This window comes from Sus scrofa, chromosome 10 (genome assembly GCF_000003025.6).
Source record: "Sus scrofa isolate TJ Tabasco breed Duroc chromosome 10, Sscrofa11.1, whole genome shotgun sequence".
Classification (NCBI taxonomy): Eukaryota; Metazoa; Chordata; class Mammalia; order Artiodactyla; family Suidae; genus Sus; species Sus scrofa.
The window spans coordinates 28,861,367-28,886,143 of NC_010452.4; the positions used below are offsets into that span (position 1 = coordinate 28,861,367).

The following is a 24,777-nucleotide window of genomic DNA, read 5'->3' on the forward strand; positions in this document are numbered from 1 at the left end:
GCTTTTTTCTCAACACTATCTCAACACCATCCTCAGAGACTCACATGCTACTTTTGCCTCTTCCTTTGCGGACTCCAAACATCTCAGTATCTTCGTTGCAACGATCCACCAACTCAGCCCTACAATCCTTGATCTCAGACAACGTGGCTGTGTATAAGAATGAGGAACCACTGGGTGCTCTAATTCTGTTGAGTTCAGTGGTCTGACTAGGGATCCAAGGTGAGCCCAAGTTCACTGAACACTCAGCACAAGGGGTAAGGCTCTTGCCCTGGTCCGGTCTGGGGAGGGCTTCTGGAGGAAACCTGCCATGTCTCCTCTAAGTGCATGAACATCACAAGTAGACATCTCAGTCCTGATGAACAAACTCATTACACTGAGCACATGATCTATTACATTGTGAACAGACATGGCTGGGAGGAGGCATCAGGATGGGATACCCCAAAGGGAAATGCTGCATCTGACACTATCTGTATAGACATTGCCTTTGTCTCTTTTTTCCCCCTTAGGGCTGCGCACATGCGACACATGGAAGTTCCCAGGCTAAGGTTTGACTCAGAGCTGCAGCTGCCAGCCTGCACCACAGCCACAGCAACACCAGATCCAAGCCTTGACTGCGACCTACACCACAGCTCACGGCAACGCTGGATCCTTAACCCACTGAGAGAAGCCAGGGATGAAAGCCACATTCTCATGGATTCTAGTTGGGTTTGTAACCTACTGAGCCACAATGGGAACTCTGTCTTTGTCTTTAAAGATGAACCCATTCACCCCCTCTGCTAAGACGGCATCCACATGCTCCACACTGACTCCATCAGATGTAAAGCCATGGGCCTGGGACAGGCTGTGTGGGGGCAGGAAGGGAACAGGGAAGAGCCATGATTATGTCTGATATGGACATTCCTCTTCTTTCCCCAATTCTGCTGCTTCTCTGTTCTCATTCCTTTCTCCCCTTTTCAGTCATCATACCACCCAGCTTGTTCTCACTCTTGGTCTCATCTTCCCCCAGGTGGATGAATGCCCCAGACACAATTCTTTTCTGAGGCTCTGCCCCAGGGACCACCAGAGCAATACCCTCACTACACACCCTCACTCAAGACACACCCAGCTGTGTCCACTGGACAATAGCTATGTTTTCTAGAACAGACAAAGGTAACTTTTCAGAAAAATGTTCCTGTTCCAGAGCCCTTCAGAAGCTGGGTGGCATTGTCATGGGTGGGAGGTGGGGCGGGCCAGCCCAGGACAGGAGGGAATTTTCACATCCCTGGCTTGAAATCCAGTTCTCATTCTGTTACTCAAGAGTGACCTGAGTGCTACCTGGAGGTATGGGAAGATTTCATAACTCTCCATTCTTCCATCCCCACCACAGCCCCTGGCAACCACTCTTTTACTTTCCACTCCTATGAGTTTGACTAATCTAGATAACTAATATAAGGGGAATCATAGAATATTTGTCCTTGCGACTTGTCACTTAGCATAATGTCTTCAAGCTTGATCCATGCTGTAGCAGGTGTCACAATTCCCTTCCTTTTTAGGGCTGAGTAATATTCCGTTGTATGGTTTACTACATTTTGTCTATTCATCCATTAATGGACATTTGGTTGTTTCCACTTTTTGACTATTGTGAATAATGCTGTTTTGAATGTTGATATACAAATATCTGAGTCCCTGTTTCAGTTCTTTGGGGTATGTACCCAGGAGTAGAATTGCTAGATCATTCTATGCTTATTCTATGTAATTCTAGGCTTTTTTTGAGGAAATGCCAAACTATTTTCCACAGCAGTTGCACCGTTTTATATTCTTACCAGCAATGCCCAAGTGTTCCAATTTCTCCACATTCTCATCAACACTTGCTATTTTCTGAATTTTTTTTTTTAAATAATAGACACCTAGTGGTTGTGAAATGATATTTCAATTGTGATTTTGTCCTTCGCAGTGATTAGGAATGTTGAGCATATGTGTGCTTATTGGATATCTATTTATCTTCTTTGGAGAAATATTTATTCAAGACTGCTCTTTTTTTTTAATAAGGCTGCACCTTATCAAAGTTCCCAGCATATAGGAGTTCCCATGTTAGGAAGTTCCCAGGCTAGGGGTTGAATTGGAGCTGCAACTGCCAGCCTATGCCACAGCCACAGCAACCAGATCTGAGGCTAGATCCACGTTGTGTCTATGACAGGCATCACAGCTCTTGACAATGCTAGATCCTTAATCCATTGAGATGAGCCAGGAATTCATCAAACCTCATGGATACTAGTGACATTTGTTACCACAGAGCCACAATGGAACACCTTTTTGCTCATTTTTTAGTTAGGTTGTTTGAGGTTTGTTGGTTACTGAGTTGTAGGAGTTCTTTATGGATACTAGTGACATTTGTTACCACTGAGCCACAATGGAACACCTTTTTGCTCATTTTTTAGTTAGATTGTTTGAGGTTTGTTGGTTACTGAGTTGTAGGAGTTCTTTATATATTCTAGATATCAACCCCTAAATTTGCAAATATTTTCTCCCATTCGTTGAACTGCCTTTTTACTCTGGTGACAGTGTCCTTTGATGCACAAAAGTTTTTAAATTTGTTGAAGTCCTATTTGCCTATTTTTTCTTGTTCACTGTGTTTTTGGTATCATATCTAAAAAAATCATTGTTGTGAAGATTTCCCCAAATATTTTTTTCCAAGAGTTTTATAGACATAGATGAAATATGTAGGACTTTGGTCCATTTTCAGCTAATTTTTGGTGTATAGTGCAAGATAAGGGTCCAACTTTATTCTTTTGCCTGTGGAGATCCAGTTTTCCCATCACTGTCTGTTGAAAAGACTGCACTTTCCCCATTGATGGTCTTGGCACTCTTGTCAAATATTATTTTCCCATATAGGCAGTTTATTTCTGGGCTCTTTATTCTATTCCATTGGACTATGTGTCAGTCTTTATGGCAATACCACACTGTTTTGATTATTGTAGCTCTGTGGTAAGTTCTGAAGTCAAGAATGTGAGACTTCCAACTTTGTTCTTAATTTTCAAGATAATTTTGGCTATTCTGAGTCCCTCAAGAGTCTATGTAACTTTTAGGGTAGATTTTTCTATTTCTGAAAAAAAAAAAATCTTTGGGATTTTGATAGGGATTGTATTGACTCTGTAGATTGCTTTGAGTAGTATGAACATTTTAACAACTTTATATCTGTAAACACAAGGCTTTATGTTTGTAAGCACAAGGTGTCATTCCACCTGTTTGCATCATCTTTAATTTTTTCAGCAATGTTTTATAGTTGTCATGCATAAAATTTGATATGGATAAGACTCTCAGGAAACTAATAACAACTATCACAGGCTGGGAGTAGAGGCTTATGAATTGAGGCTTACAGATCAAGTAGAGGCTTATAAAAAGGTAAACAAGTGTACAAAAGCCTTACAAATAGAGGCTCTTATACACTTGTTTACCTCTTTTAGACTTTTCATGCTTGCCACAATCAGGGTGAGGTGCAAATGGCATGCGGGATGCAAAATTTAAGGGGATGCTCCCTCTCAGGTGCTGATACTGCCCTTGCACAAATCTGACAATGAGCACCTCCTTAAATGATGTGCTCTAGGCCCCCACCCTAGTACCTGGCCTCTCAGGAAATTTTACTAATAAATCTCAGGCTCTGCTTCTGGGGAACCTAATCAGAGACAACCTCTAGTGTTTGCTACAATGTCAAGCCCTCAGAGAGAGTTCCCTGGACTCCCACTTTCTAGAAGACCTCTAATACCACCCATTCTCTATCACAAATTGCTATTTATTTCCTCCAGACAACTTACCTCACTTTCTAACCACTCATTCATTTACTTATTGTTTCTCTAACCAAATGTTCCACCCTCCATAATGATGGGGACCATAACTGTCTTAGCCCAGTTTCTGGTACATAATGAGCACCTCAAATATATCTGTTAAAGGAATATGTGCATGAGTTAATGAACTTACCCCCTGATGTCAAAATAAAGTTCAAGACTGATGACTTTTTTTTAAACTTCTTTCCTTTTTTTTTTTTTTTTTTTTTTTTTTGTCTTTTTGTCTTTTTGCCATTTCTTGGGCCACTCCCGCGGCATGTGGAGGTTCCCAGTCTAGGGGTCTAATCGGAGCTGAAGCCACTGGCCTACACCAGGGCCACAGCAACATGGGATCCGAGCTGCGTCTGCAACCTACACCACAGCTCATGGCAACGCCGGATCGTTAACCCACTGAGCAAGGCCAGGGATTGAACCCACAACTTCACGGTTCCTAGTCGGATTCGTTAACCACTGCGCCACGACAGGAACTCTGTCTTTTTTTTTTTTTCCTTTCACTTTGGGATCACCCCTGTGACATACGGAAGTTCCTGGGCTGGGGGCTGAATCAGGGCTGCAGCTTCCTGCCTACACCACAGCAATGCAGGATCCAAGCACATCTATGATCTACACTTCCAGCACCGGATCCTTCACCCACTGTGCAAAGCCAGGGATCGAGCCCACATCCTTATGGATACTAGTCAGGTTCCTAACCTGCTGAGCCACAACGGAAACTCCAGAGGATGTATTTTTAAATGGCTTTTGAAAGGTCCAGTTAGACACAGGGTTATGAGGGAAAATTCTATTCCTGAAACTCATTCCTTTTTGTCAAATCCACACACCCCATCTGGTTCTGATTTATGCAGATCCTAGCTGCTGCTTTTTATTTTCCTTTTCTTTCTTCTTCTTCTTCCTTTTTTTTTTTTTTTTTTTTTTTTTTTTTTTTTTTTTTTTGGCTGAAAGATTCCTACATATTTCCATTATGTCATGTATTTTCTAACTAGAGCTTAAATAGCTGATTTCGTAATAATCTCTGAGCCAGCAGATCTGTTTTGACTTAGCTAACCCACATATTTGTAACACAATGATATGACCAGTGCACCCAACAACCCTCTTTTGGCTGCTTTATCCTTCACACAACTTAAACTTTCTACATGTTTCCAGGACACAGAGACTCTTTTTTTCCAAAATATTATGCAAATACTAAAGACGCCTTCCTGCCCTCTCCCCAAGGGCCTATGACTGTGTGCAGCCGTTGGAGATTCCTACAATATTCTTTAGTTGCAAATCAAGAATAGAGACATGGGAGAGGAAGGAGGTTTGGAGAGCCCAGGGCCCGGGAGACGACTGCATTTAAGAAAATACTCAGAGAGTGAAGCTTTCAAGCCAAGCCGCTTCTCCCAACATGCAAAAGGCTTTGCTGCTCCCCTAGCCAAGAAGAAGGTGCCCAGTGGGACCCTCTGTGTGTGAGTATCATTGTCCACGCAGCTGTGAAATGTGTGCTTTCCATGGATGTGGTCTTGGCTGCGAGGGTCCAGGATTTTCTCTAGAAAAGGAGTCAACAAAGCTCTGAAAAAGGCCAGAGAGGAAAATATTTCAGGCTTTGTGAGCTGTATGTTGTCTCTTTGCATCTTCTTTGTTTTTGACAACCCTTTACAAATGTAAACATGATTTCTAGCTTGAGGATAGTGTGACTCAGACCACTGGTTGGATTTGACCCACTAGCCAGAGTCTGCCAAATCCTGATCTAGAAGACAGAAGGGAAGAGAGGGTACTACCCAGGCTTCTCAAGGTTTCCTTTATGGCTTCTTGTTTCAGGCTTACTCTCTGCCTTCTCCCTAATAATACTACTCACCCACTCATGGGTGTGTGTGTCAGACTTTGTGTCGAGTTCTTTAAATTCATAGCAGAACCTCATTGACCAAACCTTTGAGGTCAGTATGATGGCAAATACCAAGGCTTTGGGAAATTAGGGAAATAGGGAAATTAGGTCTGATGGCAAAAACTGAGGCTTTTAATAGATGGCAAAACTGAGGCTTAGGAAAATTCGGTAACTTTCCCAAGATCCCACTGCTAATAAGCCACAGAATCAAGAACAATATTAAGGCTCTCTGGTTTGAAACATCTCATTTGTTCTTCACCCTAGAACCTGACAATAGCAGCTCTCCTTGTACGTATTTCCAAACCATCCTTCCCATTTTATCCACTGACTCTTCCTCAAACATCAGTTTGATCATGACTTTCTTCTCCTTGGAATCCTTTGGTGGCTCTCCATTATTTACTCAGTTCAGTCAAAGCACCTCCATTTAGCTCTCGATGTGACCCCAACTTCCCTGGCAGCTTTATTCTCATGGCCCTATATTCCCCCAATCCTTCAAAGCTTTAGTCCTGCTGCATCTTCCTATCTGCCTCCCATTGGGCGGCATGGCCTTTGTTCCACCACCATGCTTTTCCTCCAAGAACCCTCTCCCTTCTCCCACCTCCACTTACCCACTTTGCACCTTCTCACAGGCTCAGCCCCACTGTACCTCCTCCTCAAAGCCTGTCTTGGATCCTTTTCTTCCAATCAGAAGTGGATGATGCCTCTCTGGGCATCACTTGCGGCCCATTGCTTGCCCCTCCATCTAGGAGTTAAACTTGGGGGTGGGGAGACCTTGGGGATGTGACATGGACATGATCTTCCAAGGGACCCTCACCTATGCCTGTCACTGGCACCCATCCCCTGCCAGCACCTTCTACGTTCCTTGTGTGCTCAGTGTCTCCGGGCCCTGGCTCTTGTTTTGTTTGCTGATCTACTGCATGTTTCAAGGGCATACTTTTGCTCTGGCTGGAGTTTCATGAAATAGACTCTCCAGGAGTTCCCATTGCGGTGCGTGCAGTGAGTTAAGAATCTGACTGCAGCAACCTGAGTTGCAGGTTTGATCCTCAGCCTGGGGCAGGGTTAAAGGATCCTGAGTGGCTACACAGCTTTGGCTCAGATTCAATGCCTGGCCCAGGAACCTTCATGTGCTGTGGGTGCAGCAAGGAAGGAAGGAGGGATGGGGGGAGAGAGAGAGAGAGAAGGAAGGAAGGAAGGAAGGAAGGAAGGAAGGAAGGAAGGAAAAGGAAAGGAAGGGAAGGGAAAGGAAAGGAAAGGAAAGGAAAGGAAAGGAAAGGAAAGGAAAGGAAAGGAAAGGAAAGGAAAGGAAACAGACTAACTGTTCACCACACAAGCCCACTCTTACAAGACGAAAAATAAGAGTTTGGCCAACTCTGACACCCCCTCCTCAGACCCAGTCTCAGCTCTTCAGCTCTCTTACTAACTCCAGGACTCACATGCATCATGCTACCTATATGTTTAAGGTATCTCTTACTTGATACACAATTTTCAAATATATTATCATGGAGTTCCCATCATGGTGCAGCAGAAAAGAATCCAACTAGGAACCATGAGGTTTCAGGTTTGATCCCCGGCCTCACTCAATGGGTTAAGGATCCAGTCTTGCCATGAGCTGGTATAGGTCACAGACGCAGCTTGGATCTGGCATTTCCGTGGCTGTGGTATAGGCCAGCAGCTACAGCTCCAATTAGACCCCTAGCCTGGGAACCTCCATATGCCACAGGAGGGGCCATAAAAAGACACACACACACATACAAAAAAAAAATATATATATATATATATACACATATATATATATATATATATATATATATGTATATAAAATCACACTCAGTCTTTACAAAAGCCCTATGAGGCAAGTCTGTAGCCTCATTTTACAGATGACCAAACAGAGGATGAGAAGAGTTAGAAAATTTGCCCACAGGTCAGTGTGTCTTTACTGAGCTTGAGTGTTGCCCCCAAATGCCCCTCAGGGCAGACTCCCAGCCTCTCTTATCCGGAGGGACCGTCCGTCTTCAGTGCATTTATGTAAAGGCTGTAACCAAATTCTCAGGAGGAAGAGAATATATATGCAGGTACATGCACATATATGTACTTAATAGCTCATGGGAAAGCCACATAAAGTTACCCCACAAAGTGCATGTAATTTTTCCATGGTATTCATTTCACATATCAACTGTAAAACTGAAAAAGATGTGGCTATATTTTTTTTAATTTTAAACAACCCTAAAAAGAAAGCAAATATGAAGCAGGAATTGAAATTGCTGAAGTGCTTATTCATACAGGAGATTAGGTCAACCTCCAGACCAACCTACAAGAAGTGAGACAGGTCTGAGATGAGGGGGGGGTGGTGAATGGCCTGGTTGCCATAGTTTCTGGCAAAGAACTTCCCTTCGGCATAGAGTGGTTTACAGTCTCTGATATGATTATCCTTAATCAAAACTATCAAATGTGGGAGTTCCCGTCGTGGCTCAGTGGAAACGAACCCGGCTAAATCCATGAGGATGCAGGTTTGATCCCTGGCCTCGCTCAGTGGGTTAAGGATCCAGCGTTGCCATGGCTATGGCGTAGGCCGGCAGCTGCAGCTCCGATTCAACGACCCCTAGCCTGAGAACTTCTGTATGCCAAGGGTGCAGTCCTAAAAAGAAACAAACAAACAAAAAAAATTGTCAGGTAGGAACATTTTATCTTTGAGGAAATGTCCTCAAATCATTTCTCAAGTTGTTTCATTCATTCATTCATTCATTCATTCACTTGAGAAATATTTCTTGATTGCCTGCTGTGAGCCAGGCCATCTTTTAGGTGCAATAAAGGTAAAACTGACAGCTAGTCTGGCAGACAGACTGAACTTCACCAAGTACAAGAGAAGCAGCAGTAGAGGACGGGTCTTTTGTCTCTTTAGGTAAGTTTATTCCTAAATATTTTATTATTTTTGATGCGATGGTAAATGGGATTCTTTCCCTAATTTCTCTTTCTGATCTTTCATTGTTAGTTCATGGAAACAACCTAAATGTCCATTGACAGAGGAGTGAATAAAGAAGGTGTGGCACAGGAGTTCCCGTCTCGGCCCAGCAGAAACAACTCCGACTAGAAACCATGAGGTTTCAGGTTCAGTCCCTGGCCACACTCAGTGGGTTGAGGATCCAGTGTTGCTGTGAGCTGTGGTGTGGGTCACAGATGAGGCTCGGATCTGGCATTGCTGTGGCTGTGGCGTAGGCCGGCAGCTACAGCTCCGATTAGACCCCTAGCCTGGGAACATCCATATGCCACCGGGGTGGCCCTAAAAAGACAAAAGACACACACACAAAAAAAGGTGTGGTACATATACACAATGGAATATTACTCAGCCATTAAAAGGAACAAAATAACAGCCTTTGCAACAATATGGATGGACCTAGAAATTATTATGCTAAGTGAAGTCAGTCAGACAGTGTGAGACACCCACCTCAAATGCTATCACTTACATGTGGAATCTAAAAAAAGGATACAATGAATTTTGCAGAACAGATACTGACTCACAGACTTTGAAAAACTTCTGTTTTCCAAAGGAGACAGGGTGGGGGGTGGGGGGATGCATTAGGAGTTTGGGATGGAAATGCTATGTTTGATTTGATGATCATTGTACAACTAAAAAAAAAAGAATATAAAATATTCTTATACATTAAAAAAAGAGAAAAGCAACAGCAACCGTTTGTTAAGCGTTCCCCATGCGCCATTTGTTATTCCATTAATAGGCACAAATATCCCACAAGACCTGGTTCTCATTATCTCTACTATGGGGATGAGAATGTCAGCCATTCACTCTGCCCCGTGCTCCATGCTCTGTGCCTCCAGCGTCCAGCCTTCATCTGCTATGTTCTAGCAGTGCTATTTTGAACAAATAGGACACAAACACGAATATCATTTTAAAGTTCTTTCTTGCTCTTTTTTTTTTCTTGCTTTTTTAGGGCCTCATCCACAGCATATGGAAGTTGCAAGGCTAGGGTTCAAATCAGAGCTGTAGCTGCTGGCCTACACCACAGTCACAGTCATGTGGGATCGAGCCACCTCTGCGACCCACACCGTAGTTCACGGCAATGCCAGATCCTTAACCCACTGAGTGAGGCTAGGGATTGAACCTGCGTCCTCATGGATACTAGTCGGGCTCTTAACCTGCTGAGCCACAATGGGAACTCCATCGTTTTAAATTTCTAGTAGCCACATCTGAAAAGAGATAATAAACAGGTGACACTAATTTTAATATATATTTTAGTTAACTTAATATATCCAAAACTACTCTCCTATCCCCATGTAATAAGTACAAAAACTCTTGAGGTTTATTTTACGTTTTTATTTCCTCTTCGAAGCCTGCTGCATGTTTTACATTTACAGAATATCTCAGTTTGGACCAGTCAGATTTCAAGTGCTCAGCGGCTACCAGAGGTTGATGGTGACCGTGCTGAATGGCACAGCTCTGCCCTTTCCTCAGGCCAGCAAGTTAACAGGTGTCCACAGCTGGGCAAGGCACAGATCAGCCTCTCTGCAGGCACAGAGGAGAGCTCGGTACTCCCAGGGGTGGGGGATCAGAATATGAAGTCTTCGTGGAGAAAGTGACATTTGAGCCAGATCAGGAAGACGAGGAGAAAGTGGGGGAGTGCAGGGGAGAGGGCACCCGAGCTGGGGCAGCAGCCCATGGGGAGAAACACAGGGAAGGGCAACCCCAGTTCACGTTGCCAGCACATAGGATCCCAGGAGCAGCATTTTTACACCTTCTCACCATGTTCCCTGGAGGGACATATGTTTACACATATTTATCCACACATTGATACATACATGCGTATACAGTTACACACACGTGTCTATATCCACAGATATACCCCTATATAACTGAATCATATACCTCTGTTCTATTTAATTCTCTTACTATAATTTTCTGATGCTGGCATGAGCCACCAAGTTGATTTCACAGCCACTCGGGACTGGGACGCACAGGGACTGAAGAGGAGGACGTGCCCGTCCACATCTCAAGATCTGCGTCTGGCTCTTCGACCCTCTGCCTTTCCCCACTGCAGGTGAACCAATGGAACTGACTCACCTCTGGCTCCAGGAGAAAGCGTATGACTCCAGTATGGTCCACCAGAGGGTTGCCTCTGGTGGCCACCATGATTGACCTCAACATGAGTGTGTGGCCAATCAGAGCCAATTAGAGCTAATCCCACAGTTTTTGCTGAGTGATCAGAACCTGCTGTATGACACTTGGGAGATGACAAGAACAGAGAGCCTGCTGAAAGGGAATCCAAAAGTGAAGAAAGCAGGTCCAAGAGCACAGAAGACCAAGTTTTCAAAGGATTGTTTCAACCCCTGGATCAAGCCATGCCTGAAACCTCACCCTAAATCTACCATGAGACTTTTAAATTATATGAGCCATTGGAGCTCCCTTTTTTTCCATAAACCCAATTGGTTTTGGTTTTCTGTCACCTGAAACCAAAAGAATTTGATTGATAAAATCTCCATACCTGTCACTGCAGCAGACACTCAGTGCCTTTTCTTTGCCTGCTTTTTCTTATGAGCAAATTCCCCGTCCTTTACAATGTCCCTTCCCTATTCTCTCCAAATCAGAATCCCTTTCTCCAGTGCATTCTTTTCACCATAGCACTAATGTCTCATAACCCTCTTAACCTGGTTGCGTCTCCTAGGGATATTTACACATCTAAACTCACTAGCCAAAGGAATAATATAAGATTTGGAATTTCAGCATTGTGATGGATAGGTGGAGGAGATACCTGGGAGTTACCTGGTATCTACTCTGAAAGATTGTAAAGTTCCCTGGTGGCCTAGCGGTGAAGGACCTGGCATTGTCACTGCTGTGGCAAAGTTCCAATCCCTAGCCCAAGCACTTCCTCAAGCCATAAGCATGCCCCCCCCCCAAAAAAAAGAAAGAAAGAAAAAGAAAAAGAAAAAAAAGATTATAAGCCCCCATTCTATACATAGGGACAAGCTTTGAAAAATCACTTAAAAGGCACACTTTTGTTGTAGTGGTGGTGGTTGCTAAGTGATGGGTACTTTCCTGAAACTTCAAGCGTCCCTCTGGATTTGTGGCTTTCCAAAACTCTCGACCCTAATTTGAAACAAGGCACCCAAAGAAGTATCTTGTGAATACTTGGTTACTTATAGGAAAATATGAACCCTTCAAAAATAAAGGCACTGCCAACATTTCAGAGCTGCAAAAGGTTGCGCCTAGAACTGTCAAATGTCAAAAATAATTACCAGGCAGAATGTTACTCATGCATCCAGCTGGCATGATCAGAACTAATCCTTCCTGCCTTCATCTGTCTGAACAAAGTTAGGTAGGAAAGCTGCCCAGCCTGATGCTTGGAGGCATCAAGGATTTGAAAAGGGAGAGTCCTCAACCTAATTCTGGAACATTCTCTTTAGCTGCCAGGGTAATTTTCTATACCCATACAGGTAATTTTGCATAAATGCACAGATTGTTTATATCATAGTTACCAGGGTTTTTTATCTTTCTTTTGCAAAGTAAAATAGAATACAAATGCAGAAAAACTATTCAAAATAAATGTACTCTTCAATGAATTATTATAACTACCACCCAGATCAAAAAAATAGAACTTTGCAGCTTAGAAATTTCCATCAAATGTCCCATGATAGCCACTACCTGTCTCCCTTTAAAAAAAGTAATCACTATTGTGACTTCAGTGATACTCCCTTCTTTGTGTTTCTTTATGGTCTTATCACTCAACTATGAAATCCTAAACACTATAGCTTGGTCTGGTCCATTTAAAAAAAATTTTGAGAGTTCCCTGGTGGCCTAGCAGTTAAGAATCTGATGTTGTCACTGCTGTGGTGCAAGGTTCAATCCCTGGCCCAGGACCTTCCACGTGCCTCAGGCATGGCCAAAAATAAATAAATCAATAATTTTTTTAATTAAAAAGTTTTTTGAGAAGTCTTCATTTCTTCTCGGCATAGGTTTCCTCTCTACCTTTCTCTTTTCCTTACAGATTGTCTATCAAAGAACCCAGCATGTGGGAGTTCCCGTCGAGGTCCAGCAGAAATGAATTCAACTAGTATCCATGGGGATGCAGGTTCGATCCCTGGCTTCGCTCACTGGATTGGAGATCCAGCATTGCCATGAGCTGTGGTGTGGGTCACAGACTCAGCTCGGATCTGGCATTGCTGTGGCTGCAGCGTAGGCCAACAGCTACAGCTCTGGTTCAACTCCTAGTCTGGGAACATCCATATGCTCCAAGTGCAGCCCTAAAAGGCAAAAAGAAAAAGGCAAAAACAAAAACAAACAAACAAAAAACTCAGCATGCTGTGTCTAATGGGTAGTTTTGTTTGGTTTGAGTATATTTTATGCCCATTCCCTCTCCTGCTTACCTTCCCTACGCTGCACCAAGCAATCATCCCAACAACCGCGTACCCTTCAGTAGTTTCCTCCATGCTCATAAATCACATGCAGGTGACTTCTTTGCAAGATGAGCCCAGGCAAGTGTGAGGGTATCGAAAGGGTTAAACAGCGTTATCGCACTGGTTACCACTGTGGGCACCGGGCTCACCCCTCAAAGGACGTGTGTAGACCACATGTCATGGTGTGGTCCACCAACCCTCCTCCCCTGGGCTGGGGGCTGCCTGCGGGCTGAGATGCTCCTGCAAGCAGGCTGAGTGCTCTCCTGCACCCAGGAGAGAGCCCTGAGACAGAGCAAGAGGGACAAGATGCTGGTGCTGCCTGCATACAGGTGGCCATGCACCACAGAGGCCCCCAAATCACAGGAAGGACATAGGGAAGTGACACGAGGCAGGGAGAGAGCCTGCTGCTGTCCCTCCCAAACAAACCCCAAGCTGGTTCCTACAATATCGCCATCTCCTTCCCAAAGAGGGCTCTAACTTTCCTGCCTTCACCATCTGGCTCACACTTTTTCCTCCCTGTGCAATGATGCTTACCCACCTGACTTTAATCTGAGCCTAGAATAATCCTACTATCTTCCAAAACCCCACTTTGGGGGCTTCCCATTGTGGCTCAGTGATTATGAACCCAACTAGTATCCATGAGGATAAGGGTTCGATCCCTGCACTTATTTAGTGCGTTAAGGATCTGGGTGTTGTTGTGAGTCATGGTGCAGGTTGCAGACACAGCTTGGATCCCACATTGCCGTGGCTGTGGTGTAACCCAGCAGCTGCAGCTCCAATTTGACCCCTAGCCCAGGAACTTCCATATGCTGTGGGTGTGGCCCTAAAAAGAAAGGAAAAAAAAAAAAAAACACTTTGAGGAGAGTCCTGCTGGCTCAGAGAGTTGAGGGTACAGCATTGTCACTGCTGTGGCTTTGGTTACTGCTATGGCTTGGGTTCGATCCCTGGTCCCAGAACTTCTGCCTGCCACTACTGGTTCAGCCAAAAAAAAAAAGAAAGGAAGGAAGGAAGGAAGCAAGCAAGAAAGAAAGAAAGAAAGAAAACTACTGATACATGCAACAGCTTGTAGTAATTGTAAAGAAATATGTTTTGAGGGGGAAAATGAAAAGCCATTCCGCCAAAGCTATGCAATAGGCAATTCCATCTATGTAACAAATGATATCACAAAATTTGCAGTATGGAGACTAGCTCAGTGGTTGCCAGGTGTTGGGGTGGAGGGATGGGGAGGAGGTGGGTACCAAAGAGCAACACAAAGGATTCAGGTGTTCTATATCTTGACTGTAGCAGATACATTAATCTGCACATGTGATAAAACATCAAAGAACTAAATACAAACACACACACACACACACACATTACAAGTAAAACGGGGAAATGTGAATGAGATAGGAGGATTATCAATGTCAGCATCCTGGCTGTGATGTTGTACTGCAGTTACGCCTGGGATGTGACCAAAACAACAACAAGAACAACAACCCACTTTGAATACCACCCTTGAGAGGCAGCATATGGGGACTCTGGGGCCCAACACTGGTATCAAGCTGTGGCTCAGCTCTTCCCACTGCATCAGACACTTAAAGAGCTTCTCCAGAGTCATGGCGAGGCATTCGGCTTCACCAAGCAGAGACACGTGGGCATCTGACTTGGCCAGAGCCTCTGCTGAAGACAACATGCCCCGGCATCAAAGGTCTGGAAGCAAAAGCTCAGAACATCCCAGCCAAATGAACTCTGCTTCCATGGAAACAGGAAAACATCTGCAATAAAAGAAACCGGTTAAAGATCCCGCGTTGCCGTGAGCTGTGGTGTAGGTCGTAGATGCAGCTCGGATCTGGCGTTGCTGTGGCTCTGGTGTAGGCCGGCAGCTGTAGCTCTGATTCGATCCCTAGCCTGGAAACCACCATATGCGGCAGGTGCGGCCCCAAAAAGACAAAAGAAAGAGAAACAAAAAAAAAAGAAAGGGAGAAACCATCAGAGGGTTGGAGGGAACAAGCTTTGATAACTAGATAAAACTAGTCATCTCTAACTAATACCTTCCCCTCTCCCTATTAAGCTTCTAAAACTTCATGAAAATGATGAGGCCAAGGCTAGGGAGAGTTCACTTTCTCTAGATATATCAAAGAAGAACTATCTTTTCCTGTTTAGAACATGTTTTTAATGTAGGAGCAGAATTGAAAGAGAATGGATATGTGTATTTGTATGACCGAATCGCTTGGTGGTGCAGCAGAAATGATCTCAACCTTGCAAATCAACTCTTCTTCAATAAAACTTTAAAAAATGAAAAAAATGTTTTTTAATTTCTAAACATGTTTTTTTTTTCCTTCCCTCCTCTTCCCCCTGCCCCTGGCCTCTGGCCTTGAGTACTTTTACAAAACTGACGGATAAGCAAACCCATGAAAATAAAATTAGAGTCGTGGGTGTTTGTTCAGACCTGGATTAAAGAAATAAAACTTTGATTCAGGAGGAAAAAACTGTTTTCTGCACAACCTTTTATCTAGATCCTGCGCCCCCAGGCTCCTCCAGGCTCCTCTACCCTCTTTTTCAGTCGCTGTGGTTAGAGACTTATCACCCAAAAAGAGCAATCACCCAATCCGCCCAAAACTCAGGTTGCTTCCAGAATACAGTGAAAGATGGGGTTCCATCGTGGCTCAGCAGTTAGCGCACCCAACAAACATCCATGAGGACGTGGGTTTGACCCCTGGCCTCCCTCAGCTGCAGTTCCAATTGAATTCCTAGCCTGGGAACTTCCGTATGCCTCGGGTGCAGCCCTAAACAAGTTTTTAAAATAAAAAAATTTTAAAAAGACAATACAGTGTAAGATAAAAGTTTCCCTCCACAGAAAAGCAAATGAGAGTGGGGGAGGGAAGTATTCACCTTTGCTCAAGAAAGGGGAAATGTGTGGATTTGACAAGCTGGAGACAATTCAGGTATGTGCCACTGGTCACATTGTGTAAATGTCACTTCCCACTGGCCTCTGAGGCTAAAATATCAAAACTGACACTATCTCACAGCTTGAGAGTTATTTCCCTGCAAAATGACAACACATAATTTTACCATAAACAAGTTAGCACAAAAGTCCACTCCTAATTTAACTTCAGGAGAAACGATGCTAATCCTTTAATTACGCAGGGTGTGTATCTGCCAAACCAACGTTCTCTCGGCTGAACAGCACTTTTGCCACCACAGAGGCTGCTGATAACTATCTGCCCAAAGAATTTAGAGGTTATAGAAAATTTTTCTTCCTGGAAAAAAAAAAATAAGAGTGGAAAACAATCATCAATGGCCTTTCAACCTCGTGTCAGCCTCTTGCTGGAGGAGCTGCAGACACAGACCACGGCAGCAGGCTCTCTGTGCTAGCTACTCGGAGTGGGTTTCCAAAGGATGTTTGAGAATTTTTTTTTTCCTTTTAGGGCTGCATCCGCAGTGTATGGAAGTTCCTTGGTTAGGGATCGAATCAGTGCTGCAGCTGCCAGCCTACGCCACAGCCACAGCAATGCAGGATCCGAGCTATATCTGGGACCTACACCACAGCTCACAGCAATGCCAGATCCTTAATCCACTGAGTGAGGCCAGGGATGGAACCTGCATCCTCATGGATACTCATCACATTCGTAACCCTCTGAGCCACAGTGGGAACTCCTAGTTTGAGGATTTCACTGAAAGGAGCCACAGATAAAGTCTCAGATCCCATTGAGCCATCACCTGCTCAAAGGCCAGCAGAAGGAACGCCTTCATGGCAGGGCTCACCTAGAGCAGAAGATACAGAATCAGTGCTGGAAACAGGGCAGCTGTGGTTTGGGCGAAGCACCCTGAGAAGCTGGGGCAGGAGTCCCGGCTGTGCCATATGGGGGCTGCAGGGTGCTGGCTGAATCCCAGCACCTCCAGGAAAGTCAACGTCCAAAATAGGAGTCGTAAAGCAGTTCCCATCATGGCTCAGTGAGTTAATGAACCCAACTAGTATCCATGAGGATGCAGGCTTGATCCCTGGCCTTGCTCAGTGGGGTAAGGATCCGGCGTTGCCACAAGCTGCTGCACAGGTCTCAGATGAGGCTCAGATCTGACACTGCCGTGGCAGCAGCCGCTCTGATTCGACCCCTAGCCTGGGAATTTCCACACGCCACAGGTGCAGCCCTAAAAAGAAAAATCAAAACAAACAAACAAAATAGGAGTAGCAACCTCTGCCTTACAAGGTCATTGTTAGGATTAATGCGAAAGCTCTTTGCCAAGTGTAAAATAAATACATGACTGCTGTGGAATATTAACTGGTTGCCCCAGTGGTTGTGTTGAGAGGTACACTGAGCCCAAGTGAGTCATTTCAGCCCACTCCCCACACTATCAGGTTCCCCTAAGTCCCATGAGAACAGGCAAAGAACTGGACTCAAACAACCCACACGTCGTCAAATATATTCTAAAACTTAAAGAAAAAAAAAAAAGTAACCTTTCTAGTACTAGAGCCAATGATACAGAAGCAGACTGATGGAGTAAACTAAAGAGCCCAGAAAAAAAAGATGAAGGTGTCTTTTCAAATCAGTGAGTAAAATTTAATATTGGTTAGGCAGAAAAAATAAACAACATTCAATTCATACATCACTTCTTGAATCAAGTAATTCTAAATGGGTCAAAGACAAGCTTAAAAAAATTAAACCATAAAACATAATAGAAAAGCATAACTAAATATGCTGACAATTGTGTTGAGGGTACCAAAGCCTGATGAAAAAACTATGAAAGAAATATTGATAAATTCAATTACAAAAAAGGAAATCAGTACAGAAGGATATATATGTATATCTATATACAGCAATAGAAAAACAGTAGATGATCAACAATGATTTTTTTTTTTTTTTTGCCATTTTTTAGGGCTGCACCCAAGGCATGTGGACATTCCCAGGCTAGGGGTTGAATCAGAGCAGCAGCTGCTGGCCTACACCCCAGCCACAGCAACACTGGATCCTTAACCCACTGAGTGAGGCCAGGGATTGAACCTGCCTCCTCATGGTTACTAGTTGGATTCATTTCCCCTGAGCCAGGATGGGAGCTCCCTGTATGCTGCTTCTTGATTTAGGCAAGCCTTCATAATTTTCAGTACCTAATCTGTTATTCACACTTCTTCATTATTTTTGTGTATATACATATAATACATGCAAAGATTTTCAAATTATCATTTAGAAGCAGATTTCCCTTGTAGAAAAATCAGCTTTTCCGATTTTTTTTTTTTTTTTACCAAAAATAAACTCTTGGGGGAAGAAAAGTAAGGAAAAAAGACAGACCAAAAAAATGTCATTTTTCACATACAAGGGAAAAAATTTTGATGATATTGAGTCTTGTCTGGGAGGAGGGAATAAGAGTAACATTTTTTGGAGAATACCATTTCAAAGCACCATTTGACAATCGCTACAAATATTTTAATGCACGTAAGAGAAATTATGTCTCCAGAAATGTACTTTTCCTGGAGGTATGTAACAATTACATGCACAAGGACATTTTTTGGCAACAGCATTTGCTTGTGTAAAAGAGGAGCAAGTGCTAAGCGCCCAGTATTAGAAGAACAGTCAAATAATGTGTGAAGTATTCATACAATGGAAAAATAAAACACTATAATAGGAATAAAAGAGAGTTATTTATACTGCCATGTTTTGTCAATAAACAAAAGCCTACTTTTGAAATAATTTATTCAGGTAACATCAGCGTATACATACATACATAGAAATACACAACATATATAGAAAAGTATACATACATAGAAAAGTCTATAATGCTACACAAAGGGGAGTGAAATTTAGAGAAGTAGGGAGGAAAAAAAGACTTTTAACTTAGTACTTGATTCCAACTTACATGCCACGCGAAAAAAAAAATTTTTTTTTTTTTCCTTTTTTTTTTAGGGCCGCACCCACTGTGTATGGAGGTTCCCAGGCTAGGGGTCGAATCGGAGCTGTTGCTGCTGGCCTACGCCAGAGCCACCACAACGCCAGATCCAAGCCACATCTGCGAACTACACCACATCTCATGGCAACGCTGGATCCTTAACCCACTGAGCAAGGCCACGGATCGAACCTGCAACCTCATGATTCCTAGTGAGATTCATTTCCGATGTGCCACAATGGGAACCCCCTGTGTGAAATCTTTTAACATGAGCTTCTATTACTTTCACAGTATAAGATGGGAGGGGAATTACTCTTATTCTATATACACAACCCCCTCCAAGAGTAAATGAAGAGCATTCTAAAAAATAAACTAGATATATCTATGGTCCATCTTGACTTTCTGAATCTTCACTTGGGGACTTGAAGAACATGAAAACTGTCTAGATAAGCTCTTACAATCTCCAGAAAACTTTGAACAAAAATATACCTGGCCTGCAATTTGTCTTAGGTAGAATTATTTCCGATTTTATTTATTTATGAATCCACTATCTCATTCCGAAAAGAATTTGAGATTATTAGAATGTATGCAGGAGTTTCCATTTTGGCTCAGTGGGTTAAGAACCTGACAGTGTCCACTAGATGTGGTTCGATCCCTGGCCTCTCTCAGTAGGTTAAGGATCCAGCATTCCCACAAGCTGTGGCTTAGGTCACAGATGTGGCTCAGATCTGGGTGTTGCTGTGGCTGTGGTGTAGGCTGACAGCTGCAGGTCCAGTAGGACCCCTAGCCTGGGAACTTCCATATGCCGTGGGAGCAGCCCTAGAAAAGGCAAAAAGACAAAAACCAAAAAAACAAACAAACAAAAAAAAAAACAAACACAGACATTAGCTCACCTACTGCATAATCATTTTATGCAATTTAGATCACTAAAATCACACACACACAAAAATGCTAGTGACAAAACAATGTTTGCCAACCTGCTATCTCCAGCCCCTAGAAGACTGCCTGGCCTATAGCAGATATTCAATGGAGATGTTAAAACAGGATGAACATGGGCTTTGAGTAAACATTCTAAAACAATTTGCTCTTCTGCGCTTTTCCACAATGCTTTTTAGTCAATGACAAAACGAACTACAAAGTGGGAAAACACACAATAGACGCTTGGAATTTCTTTCAAAACATACTCCTTCCTTTCTCTACTTGCCCTAGGAGTAGGGAGGTGGATGCGAAACCGTGAAAAGATAAGTTTTCTGGCATGAAACCAGGAACAGTTCAAAAGGTGCTATTGTACTGCTGTCAGCTCAAGGAACTGTGCCACAGAACTCCTGAGAATGATATGGGAAACCTGTGATTTAATCAGCTGCAGACTCATTATCCACAGGACCTACACAGAGATGCATCCGTCCATCATCGTGTCAGGTACATATTTCATAAAGGGTGGGGGGCAGGGTGATTTGGGGGTTAGGGAAGGCGTTGAAGGCAGGAGTGGAGTTTACCCAGTACTTCTCCCTGGGAGGGAACTTGCTGCTGATGGCAGCTACACAGCCACCACTTTTTTTTTTTTTTTTTTTTTTTGGTCTTTTTAAGGCCGCACCTGCAGCATGTGGAGGTTCCCAGGCTAGGGGTCAAATCGGAGCTGTAGCTGCCAGCCTACACCACAGCCACAGCTACGCCAGATCCAAGCCGCTTCTGAGAACTACACCACAGCTCACAGCAATACCAGATCTTTAACCCACTGAGTGAGGCCAGGGATTGAAACTGCATCCTCATGGATACTAGTCAGATTCATTTCTGCTGGGCCACAATGGGAACTCCCAGCCAACTTACCTTTAAAAATGAAGACACTGGAGTTCCTATTGTGGCTCAGTGGTTAAAGAACCTGACTAGCATCCATGAGGACATGGGTTCAATCCCTGGCTAGCTCAGTGGGTTAAGCGTCTGGTGTTGCCATGAGCTGTGGTGTAGGTCACAGACGCGGCTTGGATCCTTTGTTGCTGTGGTGTAGGCCGGCGGCTATAGCTCTGATTGGACCCCTAGCCTGGGAACCTCCATATGCCATGGGTGTGGCTCTAGAAAGACCAAAAGACAAAAAGACAAATACAATACAATACAATAAAAATTAAGACTGAAAAAGAATGGATGTGTGTGTGTGTGTGTGTGTGTGTGTGTGTGTGTGTGGTGGAATCACTTTGTTGTACAGCAGAAATTATCACAAACTTGTAAATAAACTATACTTCAATAAGACTTAAAAAATAAATAAAAATAGGAGTTCCTGTCGTGGCACAGCAGAAACAAATCTGACTAGGAACCATGAGGTTGCGGGTTTGATCCCTGGCCTTGCTTAGTGGGTTAAGGATCTGGCGTTGCCATGAGCTGAGCTGTAGGTCGCAGATGCAGCTCAGATCTAGCATTGCTGTGGCTGTGGTGTAGGCTGGCAGCTGTAGCTCCGATTCGACCCCTAGCCTGGGAATCTCCATATGCCACGGGTGCAGCCCTAAAAAGGAAAAAAAAAATTTTTTTTTAATTTAAAAAATAAAAATAAAGAACTAAATCCACCACACCCTTTGGTGAAATCCCCACTGAGGATTGACACAGACTTGCTTTCCATTTTCTGGCCAGACATGACAGCCATGACCCTCTAAAGAGCTAATTTTGCATTCACGGATTAACCTAGCAGCCCTTCCAAAATGGAAGACTTCCCTAACAGAGGCCTCTGGAGGAAGGGCAGTTCCACCAGAGGGAAAAGGTCAGCAGAGGAGACGATCCAGGAAAGCACCCGCTAACTCCCCCTACTAACCAAATCATACCACCATCTCCAGGAGCCATGAAAGCACTACACTGCCTTTGGTTAGTATAGGCCCATCCTTGTGTTACTGAACTCAAGTTCATGTGCCCCACACACAGTGAGGCTGAACAAATCAAAACATTGGTTTGGTGCAGAGAAAGATTTATTGCAGGGCCATGCAAGGAGAAGAGGTTGTTCATGCCTCCTAAAGCCCCAACTCCCTGAAAGGTTTCAGCAAAACATTTTTATTTATTTATCTATTTATTTAGTTAGTTATTTTTTGTCTTTTTAGGGCTGCACCCCCAGCATATGGAGGTTCCGAGGCTAGCGGTCAAATCGGAGCGGTAGCTGCCAGCCTACACCATAGCCACAGCAACGCCAGATCCTTGACCCACTGAGCAAGTCCAGGGATCGAACCCACAACCTCGAGGTTCCTAGTCAGATTCATTAATCACTGCGCCACGACGGGAACTCCTTACTTCTTTTTTCATTTTCCTACTCTTTCCTTTCCAGCAAGATTGTAAATCCATGCCTTCTCTTTCCTTTACAGCGCCAGTGTAGCTGAAGACTCCTGAATGAGTTAAAGCTCATTCATCAATGCTGATCAGGATTGTATTATCCTGGGTGAACAACCAGTGGAAGATACAGGACCACACCATACAGACCCACTGAAATAGGAATGTGTCCTATGTTTAAAGACACCCAAAGAACAAAATTCTAAATATTTTATTCTGTAATCCAAGACCTCAAAAAGTAAGATCTAAGTTCCAAAATTCTATCACACAAGTCAGAAAGGATGCAAGTTGCAAGACCAAAGTGGAGAGGGGGGAAAGCGGGGACTGAAGAATGTAGTAAAAATGAATGCCCTTTTTTCCAGAAGATAAAAACCGGCACTGCTATTCCTTTACAGATGGAAAGAGGCAGCCACAAAAGATGCATAGTGAAAATAATTGCACCAAGAACGAGGAGTCAGGGGAGGAGCAGGCTGGGATGGGAGAGAGTCACAGATCTTGCTACTACGCGGCACTCACCTCCCTTTACCTGAGACCTGAAAGAAATTCTCCTGCCAGGCCTCTGAAGTGTCACAGCTACCAAACAAATTACAGACGCCCCAAGAAAGTTCCTTCTGCAAACAGTATCTCTTGCTAGACATAAACACCTCCTTTCAAAGCTTGAAATTTATTAGCACCCAAATGATGTTTATGACCCTGTGGCTTGTGATCCTGTCATGGATTCTATCAACCAAGGAGACTGGATTAGCTCATGGACCTAGGCATTTATGGCTCTGAAGTGAGCCACTGTTCAAAGAGGACGGAGGACAGATGGAACTGATCTACCCACAGGTGGATGAGCCCCACTGGAGCAGAACCGGCCTGGGCTGCCCGAAAGAACATGCAGGACCAAGGGTAGAAGGCAAAATAATCAATCAAGAACGGGCACTGCAGCCAGCAACCAACCAGGGGCCATAACCCAAAGAAGCTCTAGCTGCCAGAGAGGAAAGGCAACCAAATGCTGGGGGCAGTGCAACCAGAGAGAAAAAGCAGCAAGATTTTTTTCACTGAAATCAGAATGCAAAAGATGAATAAATGTCCATGGAATTTATTCTTAGAGGAACTTTCCGAGGTATCTATATAAACAAATACAAGAGGAATGAATTTTTTGACATTGTGGTTTGGTTTGCATTTTTTAATTTTTAAAAAGCTGGGGTTGTGTGCCTTTTGGAAATGCAGTTTCAACATCTGCAGGCTTAAGCAGAATGCTTTAAGAGAAAATGAAAATTTGGATAAACACCGAAGGTTACTCACTGGGTTAGGAGTTCAGGGAAAGAGAGAAAAAGCAGAGTCCGTTGAAATGTACTGAAATTCTAAACTCCCTCACAACACAGATGAGATAAAGAAAGAATCACTTTAGTATTTTATCCTCTTCTGCTCCTAATTTTTCTCAACAATAGTTAATTCATAGGTGATTATTGTAAGGCAAATACAATGTGACAGTGACGAAGACATTTAAGTTACAAACTTTGGCCTTTCTCTTGGGGCCCTATCTCCAAAACAGAAGTAATTCTATCAGGGTCTTTTAGATAGATAGCCCTTTCAAAGAGACACTGTTAGATGTATTTCCTGGATAGCAGGCTCTGAAAGATCAAGCCAACCCGGATGGTGTTTCAGAGCTTTAAGTTTCTTGAGAGCTGAGACTACATCTTTAATTCACACATATTTGGATATTATTTGACAAATGAAAAGCAAAAAACTGCTAAGTCTTGGGTAGGCTGAAAGAGATGAAAAGATCACGGTCCCACAGTTTCAAGGAGCTCACCCTCCCATTAGGAGGTAAGATAGTGGCACAAATAACTAAAATACAGACATATATAAAGCGCATAATGGCGTAAATGTATGCTTTATGTATTTATTTCTTACACATGCTTATAGATGAGAAATGTATACCTCAGGTATGTGTGTGTGTGCGTATGCCTATGTATATTTTCCAAGATATGTTTAGATTGTTTAAGAGCCCGTGCAGGCTTTCTCCATGAGTGGCATGTGTATTCTATTAGCTTGCCCACTTGTTCTCCTTCTGGATATAGATTACAGGAAAGTGGTTTGAGGTTGATCATCAATTCTTGAGTTATAATAAAGTGCTGTTCCCAAAAGTTTTACTGACTCTCTGATTGTCATCCTTCCCCAAACTTACTCTCTGCCTAACCAATAAGCAAATCAACGGACAAATGATATTTATTTCGAAGCTTCTCTTTACATCTTCCCTTACTTACATATTTTGTTCACCTTCAGCATTGCAGTAGTTTTTTGTTTTGTTTTGTTTTGTTTTGTTTTGTTTTGTTTTGTCTTTTTGCCATTTCTTGGGCCGCTTCCACGGCATATGGAGGTTCCCAGGCTATGGGTTGAATCGGAGCTGTAGCCACCGGCCTACACCAGAGCCACAGCAACGCAGGATCTGCAACCACGTCTGCAACCTACACCACAGCTCACGGCATTGCTGGATCCTTAACGCACTGAGCAAGGGCAGGGATCAAACCCGCAACCTCATGGTTCCTAGTT

The 24,777-nt window shown here is 43.5% G+C and overlaps 1 long non-coding RNA gene across 1 annotated transcript; it reads left to right on the top strand.

Annotated features, from left to right (window-relative positions):
• Positions 4,748 to 11,182, top strand: LOC106507908. The gene is made up of 2 exons (XR_001304273.2): positions 4,748 to 5,263; positions 10,625 to 11,182. It is a non-coding gene; the product is annotated as an uncharacterized LOC106507908 (long non-coding RNA).